This window comes from Patagioenas fasciata, chromosome 10, assembly GCF_037038585.1.
Source record: "Patagioenas fasciata isolate bPatFas1 chromosome 10, bPatFas1.hap1, whole genome shotgun sequence".
Taxonomy (NCBI): Eukaryota; Metazoa; Chordata; class Aves; order Columbiformes; family Columbidae; genus Patagioenas; species Patagioenas fasciata.
In genome coordinates, this window is record NC_092529.1 from 15,863,642 (window position 1) to 15,871,431 (window position 7,790).

The 7,790-nt window shown below is 46.1% G+C and overlaps 1 long non-coding RNA gene across 2 annotated transcripts in view; it reads right to left on the minus strand.

Moving 5' to 3' along the window:
- LOC136105815 (uncharacterized) overlaps positions 1 to 5,039 on the minus strand; it is a 203,187-nt gene extending 198,148 nt beyond the window's left edge. For both annotated transcript variants that reach the window (XR_010652047.2, XR_011740756.1), the window contains exons 1-2: positions 4,666 to 5,039; positions 4,162 to 4,335 (exon numbers count right to left, since the gene is read on the minus strand). This is a non-coding gene — a long non-coding RNA (uncharacterized lncRNA). The remainder of the gene's footprint in view (positions 1 to 4,161; positions 4,336 to 4,665) is intronic.
- Positions 5,040 to 7,790: the final 2,751 nt, after the last annotated feature.

The following is a 7,790-nucleotide window of genomic DNA, read 5'->3' on the forward strand; positions in this document are numbered from 1 at the left end:
GCTTAAAAAGAACCAGATGTATATAAGTCTATCTTGAGTGCAACCACTGGCAACTGGAGTTGCTGCTTATAGCAACCAGCCGGCCAAAGGGAGGCTGCGCAGACACAATCAGACAAGTTCACCGTCAAATAAATACTTTCACTTTTAAAAGCTGTAGACTCCAACATGAAGCTACACTTCTTTTGAATGCAGTTGTATAAAACATTTGCTCTCTATTACTTATAGAAGAAAATACAAATCTTAAAACATACCAAGACTTGGAGCTCCACATTAAAGAAGCTTGCTAGGAAGTGAAAGTTTTAGAAACTACTTTTATTGTCAAGCTTAATCCTGCATTCCTGTCAAGTCTGTCCTTCAAATGAGGTTGCCTGACCAAAGATCTTACAGTTGACCTCTCAGATCTTGTCCATAGATCACTCAAAGCAGTGGTTTACTATCAGCTGCTCTTAATATCTGTCCAGTGTTAGCTGCCATGCCCTCTCCAGTTTACTCTGTGCTAAACAATTCCAGGGGTGGGAAAGGGAGAGAGACCATACAGCAGCACAGACTCACATGTAAAGCACACATTGTATCAGGTGGTCTGATGGAAGAAGATAAATTGGCTAACCTGTAAGTCCCAGGCAGAGACCGCTACAGCAAAACTGCGTCTGAGTAGCGTTTGGAATCAGACTGCAAGTTTCCAGAGAAATGTTAGACATCCACAAGTGCAAATACCTGCCATACGCAAACAGACAAGGCTTTGCACTATCAGATCACACAGTTCAGCTCCATTCTCAGACCAAGAGTATGCACACGGGTGCCAGACACAGCAGCCAGTAGCCTGACACTAACAGCAGAAGAATCACACAGCTGCAACAGAGATGTACCCCCACATGGGAAAGTATTTTAGCCATGGGAGGTTGACTGACTTTTCTCAGACTTTTTAACTAAACCCATACAGAAGAATTCAGCAGTCCCATCTCAGACCCTTTTACAGTTCATAGATCAACTCCAGTTTGTCTTACATTGTACACAAAAGTAGAAGCTACTGCTATCCCATAGGAACTTTTCTTAACAGCTCAATTGGAAAAAAAATCCGGTCATTTATGCCTGCAGGTTGGGAACTGATCATAAGCATAGTTAAAAATAACACTAAAAATAAATCAAAGACAGACACCACATGGAATGTAAGAATTAATACATTACTTGCCCTGGCCAGAAAAATCAGGCAGAGTAAGAGAAGCCCTTGTGCTCACAGGGCAGCCTGCACCATCACACCTGATAGTGGGGTGGCTCATTTCTCTTCATAATATTTCAGTTCACTTATAGAGATTATAGAGAGCTTTGATATTCCTTGCATGGCTGTTTTGGAGAGCACATGGTTCATACTTCTTTTTTTGTGCTTCACCTTCCCAAGGGAATCACTGAATACTTCTTTTTCCATGCAACCCAGCAGTAACACAATAGTCCTGCATTAGACCTGAGAAACCACTACAAAACTGCTTACTAGTGTCTCAGGAGAAAAAGATACTTCTGTTGGAAGACGAATATATTATTAGTTGCTTTGCTCATTAAAAAAAGCTAATCAAAGCCATACTGTTCCCTGATGATGTTGCACTCTACAAGCTACCGCAGTTTCCTAAAAGAAGGCAGTGGCTTAAGTCCAAACACCTAACATACAACACACACTTCTCTTTTTATCCTTTTTAAAACAGGAAGAGTGCTTGATCTTAAGCTTTGGTCAGTCTAGAATTACTCAGCTCAAATTCAGCTGGAGTAACTTCAGAACTAGACTTCTTGCTCCTTCCCCCTTCGCAGGGAGCTTCCCCACCACTGAAGAGCAGACACTTCATTACTCTGCCTGCAGAGCCCTTCCTTCGCCCATGGGGCACCACCTTAGCAGGGACAGCAGACCTGGGTCAAAAATCCTCCCTCTGTCAGAGGACACCCGACACTGTATCCTAAAGTTACAAGACGCTCTTAAATAGAAGACTCTCTCCTTCCAAAATCACATTTTTCATTCACTAGGTCAATGCCCCAGATTTTACCACAAATGCAAATATTAGGTTAATGTTTTTCATTAAGTTCCTGAATCAGAAGTTTGTTTTATTATTTAAAAATTATGTAAGAATTTAATTTAAGAACATATAAAGATGAAATTCCCACTGTAAACACTTTAAATGGATGGGAAGAAAATATTTGTTTTTAAAAGCTGGTTATTTAGCAACTGCAGAGTAATTTAGCTCTAAGAGGTCATACGCCTCTATATTCACATACAGATACACAAGACAGCTACATTTGGCTATGGAGGGTGTTCACCCTGACTGAGACATCTTGCCTAAGGGTTCTGTGAACCAACACAATCCTGCTACAATGCCTTGGTAATGCAAAACTTGTGTGTTTAGAGAAAAACCCCCTTTAGGATCACACAGTCAAGACTTCCATTTTCTGCGGGGTGTTTCAGCAGCGGTACTGCCAGATCTCTAAGCACTGAGTTCTACTCTTTGCCACACACAGGCCCCTTTGAATACATATATTTAAACAAGATAGCCAAGACTTGCAGTCAGAAAGAGATCTGAAGAGGAGGGCCTTTGGTGCACGGAGCACAGCTCTTTGACTGAGTTGAAAGTCAAAGAGAATCCAGAAAGGAATAAATAATCAAAAGAAAATAAGTAGAAAGAAGCTGTCAAGACTCTGAGAGGCACAGATCTATTCTGATATTCCTAGAACACCAAGAAAACAAGGCATTTTTTGTTGTTTAAAGCAGGTTTTGTTGTAAATTACAATATTACATAGAAAGAAATGCCTCAGAGTAACAGTAGTTTTTTATTGCCCACATGACTTTAATGTATCCCGTGTTCAAGAGAGGAGTCAAAGTTGTATGAATCCAGAAAAAAGCAAAAAACCAGCAAGTGTGGGCATCACCGGATAACCCAGTGATCAGAACAGTCACCTTGGCAGGGAAAAGATACGTCAACATCCTCCTCCCAGGGCTGTTCAGGAATTCCCATGAATCACTCCTCAAATAAACGAGGGGTGCAGATGGTCACTGACCAGGGACTGTTGCTGTACAAGGAGGCCTCCCGTCGTAACATTGGAAGGGAAGATCCTGGGTGTGTTAATTGCATGGAGAGAGGCCCATGTAAACAGGGACAGTCACTCCTCGCTGAGATTCCCAGGGAGATAAGTGACACCAGTGGAAAGCAGGAGTCTCTGTCTCACACATAAACAGTCATTTACTTAATGGAGAACCCAGCATGTCTCCTAAGCATCTTTACAAGTTGTTAATAAAATGCAACACAGGCCCAGGAGTTCAGAAAAGAGCACCTGAAGTCACCGAGAATCATTTTTTGTGAGCAAAGAGTAAATATGAAAAGCTTGAAGGGAATGGGCCCAAAGGGAAAGGCTTGGCACTCAAAAATAGATGCGTTTTAGAAGAATTAGGGTACATTTAAGTATATCTTGTGGATAACGGGATAGATAAAGAAAGTTTATGATGAACATCGGGGAAAAACAGACAAACAAACCAGTCCTGAAAGGTGAGTACACTAGAGAGTAGAATTATCTTAAACACCCCAAGCAACTGAGTTTTATCACACCTCTTCTGAAAAGTGCCTAAAATAAGAGGTAAAAAAGAAACTACCTGGAGAAGGAAAGAGAAGACCAATTGATTGTCATATAATTTCTTGCAAGAGGTATCCTGAGCTTCCCAGATACTTCATCTGGGCCTCAGATTTGAGGTTCTGGATTTTATATATTTTGATTCCAAGGGCAGAGCAGATGCACAATTGCACACCATCTGACCACCAAGCGGACTGAACCAGCTCAGGGAAACTCTAGCCCAATAGAACAGAAACCTTCCAGAAATGCTGAATTATAAGGTGGGGAAAAAAAATATTAGAGGTAGAAATAATCTGAAGAAGTCATTTAGTCCACACTAAACCCTAAGGCTGGGTTCCATCACGGAGAAGAAGTGGGGAGAGGGATTCTGAGAAAACTGGATGAGCTATTCCATTGCATCACTTACCGTTACAACTACGTCAACACCTGGTCTCTTTCCCTATGGTCACCTAAATCTGTAACTCCTTGTCCTAAGCACTACGGGCAAAAAGAACAGGTCATACTCCCCCTCCATGCAGCAGCTGAAAACCTTTGTTACACTGATTTTGCAATACCACTTACATTGTCTGGCTGCAACAGCTTTTGCAATCTGGGGTAGCGCAGAGAAGATGATCACGGGGGTGGCTGGGAGGGTGGGAAGTGGTGGCAGGTGTGCTGCACTGGCTTCCTTGTCCTCATTTGCAGAGGAGCCGGGCCAGCAGAGACTCGAACTTGTCACCTTCAGCCTGTTGTCACCTGTGGATACAGTGACAGAGATACAGTACTTTCCAACTTTGAGCCAGGAGGAAGCAAAAGTTTTTGCAACACTCATCATGATTCAGCCTGTTCCTCCATGGCCTCTCCAGTGCCTGTTTCACTGTACTGTAGCATTTGTTTATTGTAAAGCTCCATCTCCTGGAGCCATGACATTAATACAGAAATGGCCCAGCTTTCACTTGAAATAAGGTTGCAAGTTAAAGAGGAAAGTTTGCAAAGGTGTGAATCTTAAAGGGGCAAGATTTAAAATTATCAAAGTCTTCCTGCTTTGCTAGTTTAAAAAAACCCTTTAATTTGGAAGCTCATTACCTCCTCTGGGGGAAGCCAGTTGAATTTCTCAGCACTTGAGAGCAGGATCTTTCTGCAGCAGCTCGATCTAACACCTCATCAGAGCCCAGTACACTGAAGATTTAAGGCTTTTGCCAGTGTACATACATGAGGGTAACTATAGCTGCCCCCGCCATTTAACTCGTCCCCCCTTTTCACGCCTTTGATCTTCCCATCCCGGGCAGCTCACAGCGCACCTCGGGCGCTGACTGGAGCAAGCCGGCTACCTGGACCCGGAGGCCGCTCCCCTGTGCGGAGAGGAGCCGACGTCCGCGGGTGGGACGCGACACGGGGACACGGGACAGCCCGCCCCTGCCGCTCCCTCAGGCGGGGGAGCCCCTGCGCGCGGGCGCCGCCTTCCCGCTCCCGCAAAATGGCGGCGCCGCCGCGCGTTCCCGAGGCGGCAGCGCCCCCTGCCGGATACTCGGCTGCGGCTGAACAGGAGCCAGCGTGTGCCCAGGTGGCCAAGAAAGTCAACAGCATCCTGGCTTGTGTCAGCACCGGTGTGGCCAGCAGGACTATGGCAGTGACCGTCCCCATGTACTGGGCACTGGTGAGGCTGCACTTCAAATCCTGTGCTCTGGTTTGGGCCCCTCACGAAAGACACTGAGGTGCTGGAGCGAGTTCAGAGAAGACAACGGAGCTGGTGAGGGGCCTGGAACACAAGTGTGAGGGGAGCGGCTGAGGGAACTGGGGCGTTCAGCCTGGAGAAAAGGAGGCTGAGGGGAGACCTTATCACTGTCTACAACTACCTGAAAGGAGGTTGTAGCATGGAGTGTGTTGGTCTCTTCTCCCAAGTAACCAGTGATAGGACAAGAAGAAATGGCCTCAAGTTGCTCCAGGGGAGGTTTAGCTTGGATATTGGGGAAAAATTCTTCCAGAAAGGGTTGTCAGGCATTGGAACAGGCTGCCCAGGGAAGTGGTGGAGTCACCGTCCCTGGAGGGGTTGAACAGACACACAGATGAGGTTCTTGGGGACATGGGTTAGAGGTGGACTTGGCAGTGCCAGGTTAACAGTTGGACTCGTTGTTCTTAAATCAAAATGATTGTGCTACTCCAGGGCACAGAGAGACTGAGACAGATTTGGGCTCCTGCTCCTGCTGTACTTGCTGGGGGGCAGTGGCGGGGGGCTCCAGGGCACAAGGGGCCCAGGGGAGCTGCTCCCCCAGTCCCCTCCCTTGATTCTCAAAACCTGAGACCCCATCAGAAAGTCAGAAATCATTTGTGAGGGGCAGCACGCTCCCCAACCTGTCTTCTGTCTGTAACCATATTGCTTAGGAGAAAGAGCACTGCTTCCAAGTGCAGCAGGTTTGCCAGGCCTTTCCTGGCACTGCTCAGAGGAGTTTTACTGTCACTGACAGCTGTCACAGACCTGTCCTCTACTTGGCAAACCAAACTTTGGTTGCTGCTGTGCAACAGAGAGCCTCTGACCTCCAGGGAGGCCGTGCCATGGTCCTACTGAGCAGCCAAGCCGCATCAGGGGAATGCAGTTTCCGCTTACTGGTGTAGCCTGAGGCCGGCAGCTCCTGGGTCTCAAATTCGTCCTTGCTTTGCCCTGTGTTCCAGAGGGCAGCTCCGCATTGTCCACTCTCAGGTTTCTTATTATGGAAATGGGATTGCGCATAAGGTTTCTCACCCTGCTCGTCTGTCCAAGGAATCCACGTCCTTCCGCTTGCGAGTTGAAGTGTGTGCTTGCTGACCCCGCCGGCAGCGCACGCCGTGCTCTGCTGGGCTCACCATCTGCACGTTTTGTCCTAGCGCATCCATCATTGTTGCTGACCAAGAAGGCTCTGCTTTCTCATCACCCATTTTTTACACTAGTTGTTTTGTTTTCTACAAGATCATACAACTTCAAGAAGGGCTGTTTGCCTATCTGCAGCCTAGTTTGAGTATTTTATAAGATTGTGTTGTTTTTCATTTGCAAACAAAATTGAATTGTTCAACAGCACAAAAGTAGATGACTGAGAAAGGAATGCTCGGGGAAATGCCTCTGCCCCATCCTGCTTCTGAGCTTTCCTTCCTCAGTCCTCTTTTGTGACCAATGTTCACTGTGTTGGGTATGAACAGTAATAAATGCGTGTAGAAGACTTTTTGGGCACCTCTGGAACAACCACAGAGCCCATGCCAAGACAAGCAGCTACTGGTAGCCAGGTGGCTTTCCCAGTTATTTTGATTATTTCTATCACCAGTGCATTGCAAAGGCCGGTTTCTAGCATTCCCAAATCTGCTGCAAGACAGTCCCAGATTACTGCAGGAGAGCATAGTGACAGTGAGAGTTGAATGGTGCTAAAGCTGCCTGAGAGAATGAGTGTCAGGCTGGGGGGTCAGAGCAGACTTGGTAGGATGAGCTGAACAGCTGCACTCTGGAACTGCTGACTGCTACAGCTCACATGAAACCCACAAGGATGAGCTGTTTCTGTTACACCAAAACCATCATACAGTTCCCTTGCTGAAAGCCCTAACACACAACTATTGCACTTTTTCAATAAATACAAACTAATGAAGCAAAGAACTAGATTGTCTCAAAGGTAAAGGTTGGGCCTTCTGCTTTCATTGCCCCGGTTCAGTGTCCTCATCCCCAGCACAGCTAAAGATCAGTTTGAATCCTGCAGGTATCTGCTTTGGGTCCAGTTCTGTTCCAGAGTGTTATTAATAAGATGGCATCGTAACATAAAGTGCCCCTGAGAGTACAGGCAGAGCACAGTGAAGCGGGAAGCACCTGTGAAAACCTTATGGAACAAAATGAGAATGCAAAAAAAAAAAAAAAAACACAAACTTAATAAAAATAGACAAAAGTTGGAAAGGGTACCAAAGTTTGCAAGACACAGCTGGAGGGAGACAAGAACAGACCAGTACACTTCAGGCAAAATCAAATATACACCACAGGACATGATGGCTCAAAAACAACTTGGGCAGAAAATGACTTGGAGATTATGGTGGGCCACAAATTGGATACAGTCAAATATCCCTTTGGGATGTACAGACAACACAGGGGAGGCCCCAGCTGCTGCATCGTGTCCTCATTTGGATGCAGCAATTTGGGGAGAGGGGAGACAAACAGGAGCAGAGCAATGGCTCAGAACAGCACACGCTGTTGGTTGGGAGAA